Below are 24,933 nucleotides of genomic sequence, written 5' to 3'. Positions count from 1 at the left end.
TCTCACACCTCGTTGCAATTGCAAAATGAGAAATTAATTTATTTTGGGATTTTGTTAGATCTTTTAGAGGTCTGTTCAGGAGGAACAGCCAAGGATCTGGGGGAATAGTGAGGTCAAAAATCCTCTGTATCCAATTTCTAATCTTGTCCCATATTTGGGCTATTCGTGGGCAAGACCACAGCATATGTAACAAGTCGGCCGTTCCTCCGCACTGCTTGGGGCATAGGGGGGAGGAACCTGGCACGAACTTAGATAATTTGAGTGGGGTGAGGTACCACCTCATGAGTACTTTATATGCGTTCTCCTTTAGTGTGGTGCAAATAGAGCTTTTGGCTGTGGCTAAAAATATGGTGTTCCAATCGTCCTCTTCTAGAATCTCTCCTAGGTCCGTCTCCCATTGGTTTCTAAAAGCAGGGGTGTGTTGGTGTGATGCTGAGAGATCGACTACTTCTTTATATATCGTTGATATAAGTCCCTTAGTGTCGGTTTCTGCCCGACAGAGCTTTTCGAATTTAGTCAGGGGGGGGGTATGGGGCCAATTTGTTGTAGAATGCTCTTATCTGGAGATATTTAAAGAATTCTGAGTGGGGGATATTTTGTTCTGATCTGATGTGTTCGAATGTTTTAATTTTAAGATCAAAACCCTCTAGGTCCTTGATCCTATTGTATCCTTTTGATCTCCATACTGAACAATTACTGCCTATTAGACCAGGTGCGAACCTCGGATTATTCCATATGGGGGACATTAGGGAGTTAACTGATGTAAGAGAGTTCTTAATTTTGGAAGCTTCCCAGATCGACAACGACTTAGTCATTGAGGTGAGCGGCAGATCTATGTGTTTTCTTGAGTTTTTAGGTAGCCAAATTAAACTGCTAAGGTCCAATGGGGAACTAGCAGCACCTTCCAACTCCACCCATCTTTTCAATTTAGGGTCGGAGTGCCATTGTATAATATGACTTAATTGAGCCGCTTTATAATACGATAACAGGCATGGTACCGCCAAGCCTCCCGCTAACACAGATCTTTTCATATTTATTTTATTGACTCTCGGTTTTTTCCCCTTCCAGATGAATTTAGATATTTCAGACTGAAGTGAGAGTATATCCTTCAGTCTGAGTGGCACTGGTAGGGTTTGGAAGAGGTATAGGATACGGGGTAGTAGGTTCATTTTGATGCTATGTATCCTACCTATCCATGAAATTTGCTTGGAGGCCCATCTGGAGAGGTCTTTTTTTAAGGAACGAATTAGGTTGGGATAATTTGCGGAATAGATATTTTTAGCGTTTTTTGTAATTTGAATACCTAGGTATTTTATGGATTTCTTTTGCCAATTAAACTGGAAGTTGAGCTTTAACAATTTCTCGGTGTGACTAGGGAGATTAATGTTTAGAGCTTCTGATTTGGATTGGTTGATTTTGAATCCAGAGACTTTGGAGAATCTGTCAAGTAGGTCAAATAGGTTTGGGAGGGAAGTGAGGGGCTTTGAAATTATTAATAAGATATCATCTGCGTACAGGGCCGCCTTATGAGTTTGTGAATATACGTTTAACCCTGAGATATCTGGGTTGTCTCGGATGTGCGCCGCCAGAGGTTCAATACATAGGGCAAACAGGAGAGGGGATAAAGGGCACCCCTGTCTCGTGCCGCTCTGAATCTGGAATGGGAGAGAGGGGAAACCCTGATGTATAACCTTGGCTGTTGGGCCTGAGTATAGAGACATAATTGCTCTGCTCACCTGATCCCCGAATCCAAATGCTGCGAGCGTTTCCTTAAGATATGGCCAGTCAATCCTATCAAAGGCTTTTTCTGCATCCAGACTTAATAGCATACTTTGGGTGTTATTTTTATTTGCCAATTCTAGCAGATCAATAAATCGTCGGGTATTATCCGCTGCCTGCCTTCCTTTTATGAAGCCGACTTGATCTGGGTGTATTAGTCTGGGTAGGATTGTACTCAATCTGTTGGCCAGGAGTTTAGCGAATAATTTGATATCCGTATTGATTAATGATATAGGTCTATAACTTGTACAATGCAACGGATCTTTCCCAGGCTTATGTATGAGAGATATAGACGCCCGCAGCATATCTCCGGGGATTGGGGCTCCCGCTAAGATAGCGTTGAACATGTGGAGCAGCCTTGGGGCAAGTAATTCTGAGAATTTCTTATAGTAGAGCCCTGAAAAGCCATCCGGACCTGGTGCCTTTGAAGATTTGAGTTCTTTGATAGCCTGTGACACTTCTTCCAATGTGAAGTCAGTACACAGCTTGTTGCTTTCGCTCTCTGTTAATCTCTCTAGTTTTGAGCTGGCTAAGAAATCTCTTAGAGCCTTGCTCGTTTTGCTGTTATGTGCCACTTTCTTCCCATCATATAAGGAGCCATAGAAAGAGCCAAATTCTTCTACTATCTTTTGGGGGTTGGATGTGTGGATGTCAGATTTTAAGCGTAAAGCTTGGATATTAAACTTAGATTGTCTATCTTTTAGCGCACGGGCTAGCATCGTATCCGGCCTGTTAGCTTTTTCATAAAACTTCCTCTTTGACCAGCTTAGTGAGTTGTCGGCCCTGGAAGTTAATAACATGTTTAGTTCAATTTTGGTATCTTTTAATGTCTGAAGTGTTTGTTTGTTTGGGTGAGATTTGTGAGATACTAGTAGAGAGTGGAGTTTGTCTTGGAGAATAATAATTTTAGCGTCTCTCTCCCGTTTTCTTTTAGCGGTGATGCTGATTAGTAGACCCCTCAGTGTAGCTTTGTGAGCTTCCCAAAGAGTAATATGGGATTCCACAGAGCCTGTGTTAAGTTTAAAGAATTGATCAATATCTTGACCTATAGCATCACAGAGTGCGGGTATCTTTAGGATTGATTCATTTAGTTTCCAGTTCGCCCCTGGTCTAAAGGCCTGAATTTTAGTGCACCGTAGCTCTATAGGTGCATGGTCGGACCATGAAATATCATGGATCTCAGAACGAGCGACCATAGGGACCAGTTGACCCGAAATGAAGAAGTAGTCGATTCTGCTATATGTTGTGTGTGGATGGGAGTAAAAAGTATAATCCTTACTCGTCGGGTGTGTCTCTCTCCAAATGTCCACTAATTGGTTGTCTTTTAGGTTTTTAAGTAGGGAGGAGTGAGCTTTTTTGTTGTCTGAGTCCTTTCCCCCTGATCTATCTAGGGAAGCTTGTATTACTATATTAAAATCACCTGCGAGGATTATGCTGCCTTGGGATATTGAGCGCAGAATTCGGAAAAATTTATTGAAGAATGCAGCATCTTGTACACATGGGGCATATAGGGATGCTATGGTGATATGTTGTTCGTGTATAGTACCTACAAGGATTAGAAAACGTCCTTCCGCGTCTTTTTTCACTGTTTTGGCTACGAATGGAGTTTTATTGCTAAAGAGTATAGCTACACCGCCTTTTTTGGTGGGCGCCGAAGCTGTATAGAACTGGGAGAAGCCCTTGTCTAGGAATTTAGGTGTATTGTTTTTACTAAAGTGTGTCTCCTGGAGGAGCAATATTTCAGCCTGTTTTCGTCTATAATCAGAGAAGGCTAGTCTTCTTTTAATTGGGCTATTAAAGCCTTTAACGTTGTGTGAGATTAAGTTTAATGCCATTGTGCAATAGGGAGGAGGTACGATGTGTCGTATGATGGGTACTTACTGTTATCAATGCCCGAAGTGGTCTTAGCTTTGTATTTTTCTGCCCGCGTCTGGAGCGTGACCCTTGGATCCCGGAGTCTTAGGAGTGTGGTTGGGGGGGGGAGGGGGAGGGGGTGGGGAGAGGTTGAACATACTGGGAAAGCTACATGAGGGAAAGAGCAAAATAAATGAAGTAATGTGCAACATATGCAAAGTAAAAAAAGGTAGGTGAAAAAAGGGAAGACAAGAGCTCGCCTCGGGGGCCCCCGAGGACGGCTCCTGCGCCTAGAGGGAGGGACTTCAGGTCTCATCACCTGGATGAGCCTGCCTCCAAAAATGGAGTCAGATCTCCCTAGGTCTTGAGGTTGGTCCCGTAAACTAGGGGACCAGGTTAGAGAAGGCATATGCCACGACGAGGCTGGGCCCGCCGGCACTCCTCTATTGGAAAAACAAATCAAACTTGCGGCAAATAGCTCGAACATATTAAACAGGTATTAAACAGATTATATACCCTAAACTGTGAACTGTAAGTACAGAATTTTGGCTCTTTCTGTAGGTGAGTGTAAAGCGTATTGCGAAAACCGCCCAGATCCCGCCAGAGTCTTTGAGCCCAGACCTCCTACAGCTATGATTAATCCCGATTGGGAGAGTAGCCTAGGTAACTGGAGTATGTATTAAAGTATATTGTCAGTCATCTGGCTCCGCCTAAGTATACATAAACCTACCGCTGGATAAACAAGCATGTCTATACATACTAAAGTATGGGGGAACGAACGCGAGGGGGGACAAAAGGACTGAATATAGTGATAGCTGCTTATTGTGGGATCAGTACAGATAGTAAAATTTCCTGCAATAGAAAATGTAGTTATTGTGTAAGTAATGAGTTAAGGATTGGATTATATATTTTGGAAGCCTTGGGGAGTATAGTTCCTGAAGAGATTCCCAACCCATCTGCGATGCAGTCGAAGAGAGAGTGTGCCTCCTCGGATCTCTCCCTGCTAGGTAAAAGCCGGATGTTTCGGCTATATTGTGGTAATGAGCCAGAATCAAAGTATATATCTATACATATATATGTGCATAAATGCACTCTTACATGCACACATACATACGTACATACGTATCCACATATATACATCACACACATCACACACATCCCCGCACATACAAACTCACACATATATACATACATCTGCACATATATATTCATACATAGGCACACCTACACATATACATATATACTCACACATACATACACATACAGACATATAAACGCATATATACGCTCATGTACATACATATATACATACATATCCATACATGCACACATACACACATACACAGGTACATATATACTCACACATACATATAAACAAATATGTGCACATATACATACACACGCACATATATACAAACACATATACTCATATATACACATATATATACATACGCATAAACATACACGTGCACACATACATACATACATACGCACATATATATAAACATATATACTCATACATATACATATACATACATATGTACAAATGCATACATACCCACGCACTCATACTTATATACGAACGCATATATACATACACCCATATACACTCATATGTATATAACTATGTAATGTATTAGATTATTAGATTATTAGTTTATTAGTTTGTTAGTGTGTGGTGTACAGTGTAGGTGTGAGTGAGGTGGATACTGGGGAGAATGCCGCTATGTTGAATTTCTTCTTCTCTCTGCTCGTCTGGCATCCGGCTTCCTCCTTTCAGCTTGGGCTCTTCCTGCATCCGGGTCCTCGATGACGTCAGCGGCATCCAGCGACAGCCATCTTGGTGGTGGCGTCGGATCACTTTAAGGAAACTCCGATCTCGCGAGACCTCGATGACGTCAGCGGCAGCCATCTTGGTGGTGGCGTCGGATCCCTTAAGGAAACTCCAATCTCGCGAGTCCTCTGTGACGTCAGCGGCATCCAGCGGCAGCCATCTTGGTGGTGGCGTCTGATCACTCAAGGGAACTCTGATCCCGCGAGAGGGAGCAGCGCGACGGCGACGTCATACCTGGCTTCGCGCCATCCTCACTGCAACTCCCGCGCCGGACCAGGGAGGATCAGGGAAAGATGGCTGCCGCTCGAAAGTGGTGTGCGGCTCAGCTCCAGGCGGCGATCAGGATTTTGAGAGCGTAGGTAGGTCGGGACAGCGGCGGGGAGGGGTATTCTGCGCCAACAGTTCAGTATTTGTATCAGGAATCAGGGAAGCTGGTTTATTCTGATCCTGATGCCTCAGGGGCAGTCATCCCCTTAGGTTTGTTGGTTCCCACTTTGGACCAGGAGGGGCTGGTAGATGTGGACGGGGGGTTTGGTAATGGGGAACCCGGTGTGCTTCGGGTGGTTCTGGGGATGCCTAATTTGGTCAGGAAACTCTCCCCATCCTCCGGATTCTTTAGTGTATGGGCTACTCCGTTCTTGATGCTAAGAAGGGCACAGGGAAACAGCCACCTATATTTAATGTTGTTGTCTCTCATTACACGTGTGGTGGGGGCCAGGGCTCTTCTCTTCATAAGGGTAGCTGGGGCCAGGTCTTGGTATACCTGAAGCTTAACTCCTTCAAACTCCAGTGACCTGGCCTCTCGGGCAATTCTGCACACTTCTTCCTTTGTGCGGAAGTGGTGAAATCTATTGACAATATCCCTGGGGGGGTCCCCGCTCTGCGGTTTCCCACGGAGAGCTCTGTGGCAGCGGTCTAGCCTTAACTCTGCCTCCTGTTTGTCCGGGAAGAGGTGCTCTAGCCACCTGAGGGTGAAATCTTCTGGGTTATTGATGCTTTCTGGCACTCCACGTAATCTAATGTTGCATCTCCTGTCACGATTCTCTGCGTCTTCTGCTTTATCCTCCAGGAACTTAACTTTGTCAGTCAGAGAGGATATTTGTTCTTGTGTATGGGAGATGGCAGCCATTGATTCATCAGCCTTTGTTTCAAGAGTGTCAGTTCTTTCACCCAGGGCATCAATGTCTTTCCTGAGGGCCCAAAGTTCAGATTTGAAAAACTTTTTCATATGTGAAGAGAATTCTTTTAAGTCCTTTCTTAAGTCCTTTCTGCGAACCACTTCTTCATCTCCTTCATCTTCCGTGAAGGGATCTGCCTCCGGGTCATCCGTAGCAGGGTGGGGGGGAGACACCATTTTATTCTGCTTATCTGCTGGGGGAACTGCTTTCCGCTTGAAATATGTAGAAACTGGCTGGCTTTTGGTGCGGGCAGTTCTGCCTGAGGCCATCTCTGCAGGTTTATAAAACTTTTGCTGTATAGTGAGCCGGGGAGTGATTGAAATTGCCGCTTTTATTATGTTTAAGAATGCCGACGGGTGAGGAGCTCTGGGATCAGGACTCCATTCACCTCGGTGTAGCTCCGCCTCTCTCCTTAACCATTTTAACATGGATTCGTATAAGCATATGGAGCCAATTCCCTAAGCAGTGAGCTTCTGTGCCCGATTGGGAAATTTTTAATCCCACAATAAAAAATGAAGCCAGACACGGGATTCACTAAGAAGTAAAGCGCATTTGAGTAGGTACGGGCAAAAACATGCCTGATCGCGCTAGCTGTTTTCTTTCCCCGCCCTGCTATCGTGCTTAAAATTCGAAAAAGCGCAATAGCTGATTGGAAAAAAAGCAGCCTTTAAGAGCTTCATGGAGACGCTGCGTCTCCATGCATGGCTCGTGCAGGCGATTCGTACAGTATACATATAGATTTTAATACTAGTGTACATGTGCAGGTGGTCTCCTGAGCTGAATCGCATTGATTTCAGCCTCAGGTACGCCCTACTTCATGTGATACAGTCACGTGACCGGAAGATTTAAATCTGACTTGATTTCCGGATACATTTTTGTGGTGGCCAGCAACTCTGGGCCCCGTCTACCTAAACGCAATGTGACAACACTTTTACCGCAAAAAAAACCTTGAAACTCATAGCCTGTGAATCTCTACTGGTTAGCACTCCTGGAAAGGTAAAACACACATACGTTCTTTATTGTTGCACAATCACATACATTTCATGTACAATCAATGGGTCCAAGAGCTGACACTAAACCCACAAATATGGTTCAGAGGTAACAAGCTGGCATAATACCTTTATTGATGGCCTGGTTACCCCTTCACCGTCACAGACACAACATCTCCCTATGGATTACTATGGATTACAAGTAAACAATATTGATGAAAGAAGATTGAAGAAAGAAGAACAGAATTTACCTGAAGCTGAGGATCATTGAATCGCAGATCGAGAGCTTTCTGATACATCAGGAATCAGAGGGTGAAGACATCTAAAGGTAAGAAAAACCTTGAATGTATGTAATTTTTGTTATTAGGTATTTTGATTGTTTATTCTTTTTTTTTTTGCGTGCCCATTGACTGCCATGTATATATCTATGCCCCTTTAGGGCAATAGATAAATACAGTGACAAGCAATGCATTTTTTGGAAAATGCTTATTTTTAGTTCATTGACACTGTATGTATTTTTGTTGATGTTGTTATTTTTATTCTTGTTTATTTTGTATAATTGTTTTTTTTAATTTTGGCTTAGTTTTGTTGTTTGATTTGTTTAATTCTTGTTTTTTTGGTGATTGATTTGTTTAATTCTGGATTCTTTTTGGCGATTGATTTTTTTTTATTATGGTTTAGTTTTGGTGATTTTCTTTTTGATTCTTGTTTAGTTTTGACCTCTGCCTTCTCTGACCATTGATCACAGCTTGTATTTGGACTTCCACCTTCTATACACCTATACCACGGCAATGCACAACGACCACCCGACTTCTCCTACCCCAGACCACGGCGAGTATCAAGACCATTCTAACCTCTCCTACCCTGACCGTGCTACACGACTATGACTCTGCACTCCGGACGCGGTTTCGCGGTTGTAGGTCGGTGTATTCTAACATCCCCACCTCAGCCTCGCGGTCCCGTCCTGTTTGTGGTGAGCACCCATTACAGGTAAAGAGCCTGGGGAAATGGAGTCCTTGAATATTAACTGTAATTTGGCTATTACTGAACTTAGCTCCTTAAAAACTCTTGGATGTATGCTATCAGGGCCAGATGCCTTATTTAATACCCTCACTCGCCATCCATATGAGTACCACTTAAAACCTTCCTTTTTCCCCTGTACGCTATTTGGCAAAATAGCGCCATGCTCCTCAGGTTTTGGAAGAGCACGGTCTGCTTTCAGCAGGCGCCAAATATCTTGCGTTATTAGCATAATGTTAACAGTAACGGAGGTCTGAGGAGCTCCGTTGGTAGGTAAAGTGCTCATAACCATTTTATTTGCCTATGAAGAAACCTAAGGACTGTTAAAATGTAAGGTTCTCTTATTTTTAAGGAAAATGGTTGCACAACGTAACATTAAGCAGCTTTGAGGATATGCGTTATGGATATGGATACAGTATGTTAATATGAGCTAACATAAAGTTAAAACAATTAGCAACTTCTGAGGATATACACCTTTGATACTAGAAAAACATTGTCTATGCACTCCAAAGAATACACATAATTCAATGTAATTTATTAATGCAGGATTTTGGGGGTAAATATATCAAATGGTCATAAAAGCCTGGACAACGCATGCCGTCATTACACCATGATTAGGAAGGGCTTAATTTATCTAACACCCTACAATGACAAACACATTTTTAATAATTCTTATCCAATAAACTTTGACTGAGAAAATCTGGATTGTGCCATTGGGAGGTTTCCGAATATTCACTGAGCAGCAGAATCAGATCAAATCTACTTATGTATAAGGGTGTCAATGTGTTGTCACTATTAGCCTTGTTTCAGTTTTGCCTATTGCCCGCCTTCTTTAACTGTAGAAATGTTCAAATGCAAAAACCTTATTTGTTCTTTTATTACTCCAACGTTTATTTTATAAAACAGAGAGCGCAACAAAATGTGAAATCAAGAGTATGCCACCAAACTGCAGGTGTTGTTTCGGGTTTTCCAATTTCCTTGAGAAAAAATAACTAAATAAGTAACTTACTGCAAATGGTAGAAAATGTGCCTGTTGGTTGAGTATTAACCAAGTTGTTTTCTCTTTTGTTGTGTTACCAATCAAATTCTGGTTACATACAATGCAGCTTAACTTGTACAGCAATAAATCCTAATTGACACTTGCAGTTCCATTTGCTAAGACAACATATGGTAGGTAGTAAGTATTTCCTTAAGGATCCCCTACACTGTTATCATAGGTCAAGATTAAACTCTCATTCTATGGGAAAGACTTCATTCAGGCAAACTGATACAAACCTGATACAGAGAAAATGTCAAATGTTCAAACTTCAGAAAGACTTGCAAGCTTCTTATTTGAGGATATAATACTTATCAGGCACGTTTTGCAGATAAGTAATCAGTTTTTCACTGTATCACTAACAATTTATTAATTATTAGTGCTAACACAAAACTCAGCTTTACTACAAAATCCAATTTGTTGAGCATAAAATGTAAAACTTGTCATAGGCGATTACAAATGTAATTTACTATTTAACTAGACAGTTCAGTTTAAGCCTTGAAGCAGTATAAAGATACATATGCACTGCCAAACGTAGAAGAATATACATAATAGAATGATCCATATATATGTTGTGCTAGTATAAGAGGATCATTTACTATCTTGCGTTAATCCATTTTTATAGGTTGCTATAAATGAACAAATTATAAAACGAGTCAAGTTTCCTTGTGCATTATTAATATACTCTTCAATGAAGCAGAAGGATCAGAGCAAAATATGTTTGACGTAAATCTTCAAATTGAAACGATAGATCACATTTCTTAGCTGCCAAATATAAAACTTTTAAAAGATACACAAGTGTTGTCATTAATCATAGCTGCTTGGAGATTTGATGACAAAGATTAAACTGTTAAAGAGAATACGGCTGCGTTAAAGATTTTTGTAATTGTCGTCAAATACTCTGCAACCATTAAAAGGTCAAGAAAGCTGTCTATGTGTCTTACTAAGTTTCATTGGGAAACTTTGCTATAGCTTAGAGCTTCTGAAAACATGCAGGAGCAATCTGTCTGTTGACATGTATTTCGTAATGTTTTTACTTAAAAAGACAAACTCTGCTGTTGCATGGAGTGGTCTTCCTTACACCAAGGTATAAGCAATATATATATTTGTGGCCAGGTCTCCCCTCCGGGCATTCCCCCTTTGCCCCCCCCCCCTAGACTTCTCCTTACCTCCGCTGCAGCGGGGGAACGGCGGGGCATGCAGGCGCAGCCGAAGTTGGCGCTGGATAGTTTGGGGAGATGGTGGACAGGAGTGCGGAGGGTGCATGGCAGTAATGGAGGCGAGCGCATCGTCGGAGGTTCCCGGCGGCTCCCTTTGCAGGGCGCCGCCATCTTCATTGTGGCCGTACATGCACAATACAGTCGCAAATGTGCAGTGAAGGTTCAATGATGCAGCGGCCATTACACCCATGGGCTTCATGGGGACTACAACACCCAGCAGCCACTGGGGCTGCTAGATCACATGAGACGAAACAGCTAATAGGGTTGCGAGCTTCCCCTGCACGAAGTGGATACATTTGGCGTGTCTGCACCATGCTAGTCAGTCGAGCTGGGACATCAGAAGGGTAGGGTGTGCGTGTGCAGGGTGTAAGTGGCCCCTGCACTAGGCCAGAGACCCCCTTACGCCCCAGCTAGGCTATGACTCAGCTTGTGGTTGCTGCAGTGACTAGCCCATCAGTTAGGGACACTGACCCTGTAGTACCAGTGTGAAGGACACAGCCAGGACGTTACTGCATCCTGGCCTCCAGTTCCAGACCATCAGCTACATATGAGAGACTGTCTTCAGTGTGGGACCCTCCAGTGTGGTACACCACCCAACACGGAGGCGGACTCGTCGCTGACCACAACTGTCACTGGATCAATGGCTCCTATCCTTCCGTTGTGGCATTACCGGGTGTTGGAACACCCGGCTGGTACCTCGACAGGTGCACCAAGTGTACACACATTAGTGGGGCAGCGCTGTCTCACACATTGGGTGGGTTTCTACTTGTGGACACCAGGGTGAATGGATTCCCAAGGACCCCTCAGTACTTTGGGGACTATTTGCCCGGTGTCACCCGATGGATCAGGCACAACCCAGGCTCCCAGCACTGGAGGCCCAGGCCTCCTGTGATTCATAGGTAACACACCACATACACGGTAGCTGTCATATCTCCCAGGGGGTGGGGGAAAGTGCACTACAATTGGAGTTGCTGCTGAGATATCAGACCTGGGGTGCCCAACTCAGCAGTCAAGTGAAAGTAAATCAAATCAACATCACTAAGTCCTGAACAACATTATTGTGTGGTGGTTTTTACAGAGGCTTTTGTATGCTTCTAGTGTTTAATAGATGGCCATTTGCTAACATACGAATTTTGATGACACCTCTCTAGACCTGGTACAATGGTCTAATACAGTATATAGGGTCCCGTGCTCCAAATAATTTCTACGAGGTAATATACCTAATAAGGTAGAATTTACTTACCTTAACCCTTATGCCTCTATCTCATCGTTGGGGATTTTAAATCTCCCTGTATATATTATATATCACGTCTTTCATCGTTTTTTCATTCAGTATTAAAGTTTATTATTTTAGTTCTAAGTGACATCTGTGTGGCCTCATGATCACCTCTATTGAATATACTATTATCTAATGGTGGTTTTGACAATTCAGTTAGTCACTTGAGTTCCACACTTGTGAATTTGCTGTTTATATCCAGAGTGCTATTTCCAGGGGCCACTGTGACCTCTTTTGGTCACTATTTGTGTGTTTTTTCATGGTATTGGTTGATCAGACATTTTTGGGATTATAATCACCAGGCAAAATGCAGAGCCTAATTAAACTAAGGTATATTTTGTCTAGAAACCACAGGGAACAACACAAGTGACACACAAAAATAACTTACAAAACAGGGAACAACGGGGACACCTAGTTTGCTAGGTGTTGGGCACTGCTGAACCTAGCTTACCCTTGATGCCACCTTGATCAGTTCGTTCCTGTATATCCCTGAAACTAGGGATGACCACCACAGGTCCACACAATTCTTTATACCATTGGTCTCTAGAAACAAGATGAGCAGAGCTTTACATTTCTTGGTTCTTCATCAGCTTCAATAGTTTTCTGGACTCCATTTGGAAAATGGAGAACCGGATGCTGACCAATCAGAGGAGACCATTATCTGCTGAGTCAATCAAGAGCATGGGGATGTTCAGAATGGACCAATCAAGACCTGGGGTGGGATTAGTGTCTAAAGACCCCCCCCCTCCCACCCCCCCATCAAATGGCTGGGCCAGGGAGTGTGGGAGATTAGAACTGATCAGTATAAACTTGAACAACAGGGCTAGGACCCAAACCTTGGTCCCCGACATCAACTCCATACTTCTCACAGGGCTAGATGCCTTGCTCATGTCAGAACAATGCTCTGGTTATTGAGTGTGTACTCTTCCAGCTGACAGGCATGTCCCTGCCCAACTCCCCATTGTCCATAAGCACTGCACCTGGCCCCACATAAAGGCTAGCCCTCTAAATCATTGTATGCCTGATCATAGCCATTACAAGGGCTGGACATTTTCCAGCCCTGAGATGGCAATTTAACCCCTTCCATGATTTACCATTTGACAAGAAGGGGCAGCAAGTAGGCTTAACCTTTATTTATGTAGTCCACGCTTCCCCCACCGTCACAGTCCTCAACTTTCTTTATGTTAAGTGCACAGTCTTCCATTGTTGATCCATCATCTTGTTTGAATGCAATTATCTGCTACTTCCAAATCATGTCATACTTTGTCTCCTTTAAACTTTTGTTATTTTCAATAGTTTTCTTCACCATTTTACAGTTACATTTTCTTAAATGTAGATGACCTTATCACATCACTTGGGTTCAAACATCACCTGTATGCTGATAACACACAAATTTACTTTCAACCCCTGACCATACACTTGCTGTACAGACCACAGTCTCTGAATGTCTCTCCGCTATATTATCCTGGATGGCCCTCTGCAGACTCAAACTTAACATGTCAAAGACGGAGCTCCTTATACTTCTGCCGAAGCCCGGACCTACTGCCCCCTTCTCCATTACTATTGGCAGCACTAAAATATACCCAGTATCATAAACACGCTGCCTAGGTGTCACGTTTGACATTGACTCTGCTCTCGCATTCACAAAGTAACATTGCAAGGATATAACCTTTCCGCTCTACTGCAAAAACTCTAAAACAGGCCCTCATTCTATCCCGTCTTGACTATTGTAACCTTCTACTGTTCGGCTTTCCTGCCTCTCACTTCTCTCTCCTTCAATCTATCCTATATGCTGCTAGATTCACTATACTCACTCCTAAATCTGTCTCTGCATCCTGCGTCTCTCCTGCTGAAATTCCTCTCCTGACTTCATATCAAATTCCGTATTACACACAAAATTCTCCTCCTCGCTTTTAAGGCTATACTCTCATCTGCCCCTCCCTACATCTCAGCTCTAATCTCACTATAAACCTGACCGACTCTTGCATTCTGCTAAAGGATGTATTTTGTGTACCCCTTTTGTATCTAAAGCCCTCTCCCGCCTGAAAACTTTCTCACTCACTGCCCCACACCTCTGGAATGCCCTTCCCCTCAATCGCCGACTAGCACTCTATCCACCTTTAAACCTATCTTTTCTTCACAAATATTTTTATTCAAGGAACATGTATCATGTGTACAATTGTAATTTATGCTCTAACTTTTTGCCATTCACCCCCCACTGCTCTCACACCCCTTACCGAGTCTGAAGCATCAAATGACGCTGAAGGGTCACGTTACCCTGCAGCATCATCTGACGCCACTTTGCCATGGCGATGCATCACCCAAGCCGACTGAGTCATGCTAAGTGAAGTTGCAGAGGCTTCGCGTGGCCTCCAGGCATTTCATTTAAATGCCTTGGGGAAGAGCACGGGGCCTCTGCAACTGCCGTCCCCCCCCCCCCCCCCCCCAAAAAAATATTGTGCCCCCCAGTTTGTGCACCCCTCCTCTACAGGGTATATACATAGCATATACGATGTTTTAAGACCAATGGTTCTCTATAGGGAGGAGGGGGAATATTGCACTCACAGTTGATTGATTGATTCTTATACTCTACTTAGTTCTGTAATAGTTGTTTATTTTATTGACCCATGGATGTCATCCTGAGCTTTATGTAGGTTTTGGATTCTTTCTGTGCCCTTCCCCCTAAGGGAGATATCCTCAATCTTCTTAATTTTCCTATCTTTATACAATATCATTAAGCATCTTGGTATAAATATCTCTACTCGAAACCAAAGAATATCTACCAAACATTTCAATAACTATAACTGGCAGTGTTCTGAGATCAAATTCTCTTTATTTAAATTCATGGTAAGATTCGCTGAAACCTTTTTCCAGGAGTATATCTAGTGGGTAAATGTATTACTGTAGTACTATAGTTTAGAAAGTCATGTGAGCGACCGTGGTAGTGCTAATGCTGACTCCTTGATCCTATGTCGTCCTTCAGGTCTATATTCGTTCCCTCCAGAAACCAGTTCCACCTTGTCCAAAAATCATTCATTGTCCTAAATCTGTCCAAACTAGTTTCTATTCTTTCTATGGTCATTCGTTTATATAGCAGTGTGAAGGATTTCAATAGATGGTTGGTTTGGTGACAGCCAGTTTAGCATAATTGCCTTCCTTACTGCTAATAAAATTATTTCCGTGGGTCTTAGAACAGTTTTGCTAATTCGCCTGCCATGTCCCCGTGTTAGCGAAAATCAGTGGGATTGGATCCTTCAGCCACAAAGTTTTCAACCTCGTGTTTATATATTGCAATACTAGGTCCCAGTATTTTGATATGTATTCGCATGTCCAGAGACAGTGTTTAAGGTCTGCTTTCATTTCCTTATATTTAGTGTATTTAGTAGTGTCTTCAGTCCTAGTCTTAAGATGTCTTATGAAAGCTTTGTAAGGCCAGGTCTCCTATGGGGCAAGCCCCAGTGGCTGTGTGTGTGTGGGCGCGCAAAGCGTTGTGATGCGTACACTGGCAGGGAAGACAAGAATTTTGTCTTCCCATACCGCGTCGTGATCACGCGGTTGGCCTGCACCAATGGAATGGCAGATATGCCCCATCATGGCCCCACTCCCACGCTCCCCCAGAGACCGCCGATCGCGGCTGTAGTCTGTGCACGCACCACCAGGCGTGCGTGCTGCAGTGAGGACTGGGGCCGTAGACTAAGCCCTACTGTATGTGTTATTTTGAACTGCATTTCCCTCCATGTCTCAGAGGGTATAAGTCGGTGAATCCTCTGATTGCCCATTATCATTTGTACTTCTGGAAAGTCTTAGTCCCTAATGAGATTGTAAAGTTGTGATAAAGTATATATTTTTTTCTGTTTGGGTTAAAATAATTGTCTGTTTTGTTGTTTTGGTGTACATATATCCTAAAATGTAGAAGTTTTTTTTACAGTAACTGATCACCTGCATTTGTGAAAATTAGTAGTTTAGGGGGATATTCCATTTTTTGCAAATTCGTGAGATTGCATAAACTCTTGTTAATCCCTGTCTATAATATAGTCTAGGCATGTGATTCCTGTCTCTCTCCACAGCTGGCATGATGATTGTGTGTAAAGAAGAATTTCTACCATACAGGAGAGTGTAGCCGTGCACTGCATTCATTGATGTGCCAAGGATAAACTGATACTGTCGGGTCACTTAAAAATATTTATTGGCATCTGCAAACCATACAGCAACTATGGGTACCTCGAGGAGAAAGCTCTGATGCGTTTCGTGCCGACAGGCACATTGTCAAAGAGTGATGATTGTGTGTAGTCTGGGATAAATGTGGAGTTCCCTTGGATTGGTAATATCTTAACATTGTGTCTGAAAGTTTATATTTTGTTCTCACCGTTTTCCATATTACTATGGTGTTTCTCAGTAAAATGTTGCGCTTTATGATTTGTGGGATGTCACTACATCTCATGTATAGTATCTCTCTCAATGTTGTTCTCAGGAGAATAGTCTTTCTAGTTCCAAAGCGGAGTAGTAGCTTGTGTCTAGAATCCAGTCCCATACTGTACGTGTCTCATTGTGCATGCTATATTATAATTTCTAATGTGTGGTATGTTGATACCCTCCATTTTCCTAGGTAATTGTAGCTTTGTATATGCTAATCTGCTTCTCTTGGAGCACCATGTGAATCCTGTGATTGCTTTACGTAATTCTGTAATATCTGCGTGTTTCAGTAGTAGTGGGAGGGTTTGCATAGGATAGGATAGATCATCTTGATTACATTTGCTCTTCCAAAGAGTGGCAGTGGAAGAGTTTTTCCAGCTTTTCAGTTCATCTACAGTACTATTGTTTTTTACTACTGGCTTGAAATTGTTGTTATATAGCCTGGAGAAGTCAGCTTCTAGTAATATCCCTAAATATCTCATAGGTTTTTTTGTAATCTTTATGGGCAAGTTTCCTTCTCCTATGTGGTGATCTGGTTCATTGATACTGTATATATAATTTCGGTCTTGGAGACATTTATTTTAAATCCTGCAAAGAAGTCAATAATTTCTATTTGATTTAATATGCTTACAATAGACTCGTTTGGGTTGGTCAGCAACATTAAGATATTATCTGCAAATGTAGGTCATTTAAGCTCTAGATGATCCATCTTGATCCCCCTGAATTCTTTCATTTGTATTAGTATACTGTATATGGTTAAGGGTTCTATTGCTAGGTTGAACAATAGGGGTGACACAAGGCATCCCTGCCTTGTTCCTCTACAAAGTTGGAATGGTACTGAAAGACATCCTGCTGCTATTATATTGGCTGCTGGTTTTGTGTACTTCTTTTTCAGCATACTTTTAAAGTTTCCATGTAAGCCAAATTTGCCTATAGTGTAAAAAAACATGATCCTATAAAATATTGTCAAAAGTTTTTTTGGCATCAATGGTTACTATAGCTGTGTTTCTGACCATGTGTGTCTTAACTCATTCTAGAGTCACTATGAATTTTCTAATGTTTTTTAACTGCTGATCTTCCCTTAACAATTCCTGATTGATCTGGGTGTATCAAAGCAGGCAAAATCCTCGCTAGTCTGTCTGCCTGCCATCTTCTTAGGCCTGGAACATGGTGCAGGGAGTGGCGCTGGGCAGCGCTGACGCTCATGCTCTACTGCTCTAGCAGGAGATTTTTCTTGTCCCTGCATGAGCGTCAGCGAGTGCGCTTGTGTGCTGAGTGTTAGGCTTTCGGGAGGCGGGCCTGGAGGCGGATCGGGAGGCGGGGCTAGCGCGCCACGTCACGGTGCCGACGTCATGGACTGCCATTGGCTTCTGGCAGTCACGTGACCGGCCCTGCGCTTGCATGAGCGGCAAAATTTTAACTTGCCTGTCTCCTGCATTTCCACACGCCTCTGCACGCCTGCGGAAGCGTGCGGAAGCGCCGTCTAAAGCCGCGCTGATAGGGATAATGTTTCTCCTCAGCGCGGCTCAGAGCGCCTCAGAGCGCCTCAACCCGGTCTTTTTGACCATGTCCGAGGCCTTAGTGAACATTTTGATGTCCTGATTTATTAGTGAGATCGGTCTGTATGATTCAGGTTTAAGGGGGCATTTCCTTGTTTGTGTATTATTATAATATGTGCAATTTCACTTGTGTGCATAAATATTGCTTCCCTTATGCTTTATGGTATATCTGCTCTAGGGGTCCAATCAGGACTTGTTTTAGTATTTTGTAGTATTCCCCTGATATACCATCAGGGCCCTCTGTAAATGCCTTACAGTTTTTGAGGTTTTGCATCGTGTAAACAATTTAATTCTGTGTGATTGCAGAATTCAGGAGGTCCATGTCCTCTTGAGTGAATTTAGGTATTTGCAAGTATTTAAAGAATTTTTGCCTTGCCATTGTGTTAATGTCCCCTGTTTTGTAGAGCTCTCCATAATATCTCTTGAAAATGTCATTTTTTTTGGTGAGCCTGAGATTCTCTGTTTAATCCTGTATCCTAGTGATAGGGTTTGGATTTATGAAGTTACACATAAGACTACCTTCAGTAGTAGTCTCCCTGATTTATTACCATATCAAAAGAATTGGGCATCCTTCACTGATTCTTTTCTTATCTCCTTTTTTATAGCCACATTTCTAAGGGTGCATTCTTTTGCCAATATAATTCTTTGTTTTTTTACTGTGGGTGTGTTTAAAATATTTAAATGCTGTACTTAACTACAGCTTAACCCCATTATAGTGCGATTCGCTATAACGCGAATCCGCTATAACGCGGTATTAACGTGGCTCCCATTTTAAAATTTAAAAAAAAAATTACATTTTTTTTAGGGTGGGGGGGATGGAGGAGTTTGGGAAAAATTGGGACAAGCACAAAAAGCTTAAAATAAAATAAAAACACAAACCCAGCAAAACAGCACAATAGAACAGAAGAATACTGTATAAGTGAATAGGACATAAGCTGAAGATCTCCTACCTCTCCTCTTTATGGGATTGTGCTGCCTCTATCACTGCTCTGTGGGCGCTATTTGCGGGCTGTGGGTTCTGTGTGCTATGCGCGCTCTGTGGGAACTCTGTGTGCTGGGGCGCTGTGTGAGTTCTGGGCGCTGTGGGCGCTCAAGGCCACGATCACAATGCACCCTACCACTTCAAAGGCCAGCATCTTTCACGTTAACCGAAAGACCACACAGAATTAATTACCAAAAGACCACACAGAATTACCCCCCTTGCTCACACAGTACCACCCTGCTCATAAACTACCCCCCATCTCACACAGTAACACCCCTGCTCACACAGTACCCCCCCTGCTCACACAGTACCCCCCTCCTGACACAGTAACCCCCCCTGCTCACACAGTACCCGCCCCCGCTCACACAGTACCCTCGATTCTCACACAGTACCCCCCCCCTGCTCACACAGTACCCCACCCCCTGCTCACACAGTACCCCCCCCTGCTGCTCACACACACTGTCACACACACTCATACTGTCTCACACACTGACACACACTGACACAGTCTCACACACACAGAGACATACTGTCTCTTTAAGGGAACTTGCTCTCGCAAGACAGTACCCCCCTCCTGACACAGAACCCACCTGCTCACACAGTACCACCCCTGCTCACACAGTCCCCCCCTGCTCACACAGTACCCCCCTCCTGACACAGTAACCCCCCTGCACACAGTACCCCCCCTGCTCATAGTACCCCCCCTGCTCACACAGCACCCCCCTGCTCACACAGTACCCCCCTGCTCACACAGTACCCCCCCTGCTCACACAGTACCCCCCCTGCTCACACAGTACCCCCCTGCTCACACAGTACCCCTCCCTGCTCACAGTACCCCCCCCTGCTCACACAGTACCCCCCTGCTCACACAGTACCCCCTCCTGCTCACACAGTACCCCTCCCTGCTCACAGTACGCCCCTTGCTCACACAATAAACCCCTGCTCACACAGTACCCCCCTGCTCACACAGTACCCCCCTCCTGACAAAGTAACCCCCCCTGCTCACAGTACCCCCCTGCTCACACAGTACCCCCCCTGATCACACAGTACACCCCTCCTCACACAGTACCCTCCCTGTTCACACAGTACCCCCCTGCTCACACAGTACCCCACCCCCTGCTCACACAGTACCCCCCCCTGCTCACACACACTGTCACACACACTCATACTGTCTCACACACTGACACACACTGACACACACTGACAGTCTCACACAGTCTCACACACACAGAGACATACTGTCTCTTTAAGGGAACTTACTCTCGCAAGACAGTACCCCCCTCCTGACACAGAACCCCCCTGCTCACACAGTACCCCCCCTGATCACACAGTACACCCCTCCTCACACAGTACCCTCCCTGTTCACACAGTACCCCCCTGCTCACACAGTACCCCACCCCCTGCTCACACAGTACCCCCCCCTGCTCACACACACTGTCACACACACTCATACTGTCTCACACACTGACACACACTGACACACACTGACAGTCTCACACAGTCTCACACACACAGAGACATACTGTCTCTTTAAGGGAACTTACTCTCGCAAGACAGTACCCCCCTCCTGACACAGAACCCCCTTGCTCACACAGTACCACCCCTGCTCACACAGTCCCCTCCCTTCTCACACAGTACCCCCCTCCTGACACAGTAACCCCCCTGCACACAGTACCCCCCCCTGCTCACAGTACCCCCCTGCTCACAGTACCCCCCCTGCTCACACAGTAACCCCTCCTGACAAAGTAACCCCCCCCTGCTCACAGTACCCCCCTGCTCACACAGTACCCCCCTGCTCACACAGTACCCTCCCTGCTCACACAGTACCCCCCCTGCTCACACAGTACCGCCCCTGCTCACACAGTACCCACCCCCTGCTCACACAGTACCCCCCCCTGCTAACACACACTGTCACACACACTCATACTGTCTCACACACTGACACAGTCTCACACAGTCTCACACACACAGAGACATACTGTCTCTTTAAGGGAACTTGCTCTCGCAAGACAGAATCAGGAAGCAGAGACAGGGAGAAGAGCTGCCAGATAAGTGCTGCATGAGGTTGCCGCTGCCCCACCGGGTCTGGGAATGCTGGGAGAGTTCTCAGCTTTCCCCCTCCGGCGGAAGCGGTACCACTGATGCAGCAGCTATTTAAAAAAAAAAAAATTTTGCGGCGGTGGCCATTTTTTTCACGACCCCGTTTATAACGTGGTGGTCTTGGGTGGCCCCCGAGGACCGCGCTATAACGGGGTTAAGCAGTATTTACTAGCTGTGCAGAATTCCTGGTTACAATGGTTTTTTTGTCTGGAAATATAGGCTTATGATGTTCCCTTAATCACCGCTTTGGCAGTTTCCCAAAAAAGTATTGGATTTGACTTATGTGTCTCATTTGAGTCGCCATAGTCCACCCAATACTTGGTTAAGTGATTTACAAAATCCTTGTTATCGCTCTTGTAATTTGGAAATCTCCAGGTATTTGGGCTTGGTCTGTCAAGACCCCGATCTAAATCTAAGCATATGAGAGCATGATCGGATATGACTATCTCTCCTATTTCTGGGTTAATTACTCTGTTTAATAGACATTCGTTTATTATGAAGGTATCGATTCCAGAAAAAGTATTGTGTACGTTGGAGTAAACTGAAAAATCTTTTTCTAGTGGCTTAAAAGTTCTCCAGCTGTCTACCACTCCTAATGCGTCCTTTACAAACTTCATATTTGAGATCTGGCTGTTGGTTTTAGGTGTATAGCTTGTGGCTCCTGATCTATAAAGAGATGGATCCTGTAAGGGGTTACAATCTCCACCAAGTATAATATTTTTGTTCTTGTATTTTAACAACTTATTTGCTACAGTATGTCCTGAAAAATCTATAATTTATGGTAATTCGGGCCGTATATGTTTCCCAATAAGATGTCAAATCCCCTTATTTTAATTTATGTGGCTACAATTCGGCTCTTGTTATCTCTCTCCCATCTGATAACCTTAATTGGTAGATTTTTGTTTATAAGGATAGCCACCCCTGCCTTGTTCCCCCTACAGCTGGGGAAAATAGGCTATTTCCAATCCACTCCCTTTGTAGTTTTGAACTTTCTTTTGAGTCTAAATTTGTTCCTTGTCTGTGTGCTATGTCTGCTTTTTGTTTCTTTAGGTAATTTAGTATTTTCTTACATTTTATAGGATCGTTTAACCCCTTTACATTCAACATAATTATGTGTATAGGCATTTTAGTTGTGTTGTTTTTTCCTGCCCTCTGTTACTACTATAATTATGGTATTTTGATTAGTTATGACTATCTCCCAACACTTAACTCGGCTCAACAAACTTGTTAACATAACAAAAGTTTTTAACTTTGAGTCACTTTTGGATTTCTCTTTTTTCAGAGGAGTGATCTCATTGCTTCCTGTACTAGGTAGTTCTGCTTGGACCCTACATCCGCGTCCCCTCTGGGGGTATTGTAACCTTTGAGTATGTGAGAATTCCCTTTTTAAATTATTTTTAGATCTGTGTACCCTTACACCAAGTACCCCAAACAACCTGTCTGCATGCGTTACTGGGTTGTGAATAATGCCCCCACCCCTGTCTATCTTTCCACTTCCCATTATGTCAGCTCTTAATTCCCTTGTTAAATTTGTGCTTTCCCCATTGGATATTCATTTCCCGTGTATGTCTGTGGTTGTGTACCTCTTACCATCCTAATATCCTTCATTTGTCTGGCCTCTTGCAAGTATTTTCTTGTTTACTGTAACTTGTCAGTGTGTTGTTGTAGAGGGAGAAAGGGGGTGGCCCGGGATTAAAGGGGTTGCACCCCATTTGGCCATCCCCTGACTTCACCAGGGAGACAATGGGTTAATGGGCTGAGGTCCAGAAATGTGATGTAACCCTTGTTATGACATGAAAATGTGTATTCCCCTGTTCCCATGTTTCATTGTAATATCTGGTTCAATCAGTGTCTGCATCACACACACACTAGAATCCATCGGGGAGTACAAGGGTTAATAGTTCTTTAATGATTATAGCCCTTTGTGTAATTTGCCCGCCTTTTCAGGCACCATTTTGCAGGGTCCCACAGGCCGCCATTGGGGCTCCATGTGTTTCAATGGTGAATCTTGCTGTTTGGGTCCTGTTTCCTGTGAAGACCAGCAGATGGCGTCCGAGAGGAGGAGCGGCAGTTTCCCATTGTAAGTCAATGGGCCCATTGACTTCAATGGAGAATCCTCAAAGGAGCTTTCCAGGAATGAGTTGGCTGCCGTCCAAACCGCAAAACCGCAAAGCGGATACATTTTCAATAAGAGAGCTTTGATCACTTAGCAGTCAAATTCAACGACAAGTGGCGTGGGAATAAACAGTTCTAGAGCACCTAGAAATAAAATTCTTTTTGCCCCTAGTTTCTAGGCCTCCCCCCACTCGACCACAACCGGGTCCCCGAATCCTGGACCCCGATAAGGGTCGAACCGAGAAGAGCGGGTCGCGCCATAGGTTCCAATGGCGGCGGCAGAAACAGCTCAAGAAAACGGCTAAGTGTGAAGAGCTGAAATTTAGGAATTCATAGCTCCGGTTCCGGAGGGTCCAGAGAATCAGGGTTTGGGGTACCTGTAGTCACTGCTCCGGCATCGCTGCAGAACCATCCTTGACCCTCTTGGACCAACCCGACGGAGTATGGACCCCCTTGAAAGTTCGGGACTTTTCCCATAGCCGCCAACGGCGGCGGTTTGCCATTGAAAGTCTATGGCGGCGGAGCCCGTTGTTTTCAATGGGGATTTAGTGAAAAAACGTGATTTCATTTACAGCGGAGTTTTTTGTATTAAAATAGGAAACGGTTTAAGGTGTATTTGTGTAACTCCGGTTCCGAAGGTCGTAGCAATTCTCAAATTGGACCATAGGGTGTCCCAGTTCCGGCATTGAGAAATGGGAAGTTTGGACCTGCTGGACCCAACGGAACTGGATATTTTAATATGTTTGTGTTTTATCTTTCATACTTTGTCCCAAAGCAGGGATAAAACCCAGAGGAAATTCCTTTGCATACCAGGGTAGCATATGGCCAGAGAGGCGACCCAATGTCTAGGACTTAAGTATTGTTCAAATAATTTTGCCACCCTTACTGTTTACCTGAGGGCGAAGACGGCTCAAACCAAAGCAGTCTTTAAGTGTCCCATTTCACACCTCACAACAAAGAATATCCTGCCCGGAATTCCGTGTGGTAGACTAGCTGGCATTCCTGATGCAGATGAGGGGCTACAGAAATGAGACCTCAGAGTTCTAATGCGCATGTACCAGCTAGCAGGGGGGCATGTATCAAAATGTATTCCCACGTTAAAGAGTGGCTAGAGGTAATTGAAGACCAATCACCTGTACTCAATGTTAAGGATAGGTACAAAAGGTTTATAAACTGTTGTCCACCCTTTATCCTTTGTCTTCTGATATAATCTGAATTGTTTGCGAGAGAATTGCTATGCAACATACTTCTCATCCCCCATCCCCAAAGTAAGTGTACTTCTTGTCTGTTACTGTATTATTTCGTGTGTTCACCTATCCAAAGGAATAAATATACTTTATTATATCTAAGCCTCGTTCAGTTCAAACCCAGTATTTGGTGTAAATTACAACCTGTCATAAGCTACCGTCACAGGCTTGTATATTAACTGGTGGCAGCGGCGGGATTGAACTGGACCTGGATTACAGTATTCTGCGGGGTACTGTAATCCAGTGGGAACTTGATGGTAATTGCAAATTCCTGGGACTAAAGATATTGAACACACGGTAGTGCAACAAGTAACGCAAGTTGTCACACCAC

The sequence above is a fragment of the Ascaphus truei genome, chromosome 4 (assembly GCF_040206685.1).
Source record: "Ascaphus truei isolate aAscTru1 chromosome 4, aAscTru1.hap1, whole genome shotgun sequence".
NCBI classification, from domain to species: Eukaryota; Metazoa; Chordata; class Amphibia; order Anura; family Ascaphidae; genus Ascaphus; species Ascaphus truei.
This window is presented reverse-complemented; position numbering follows the sequence as displayed.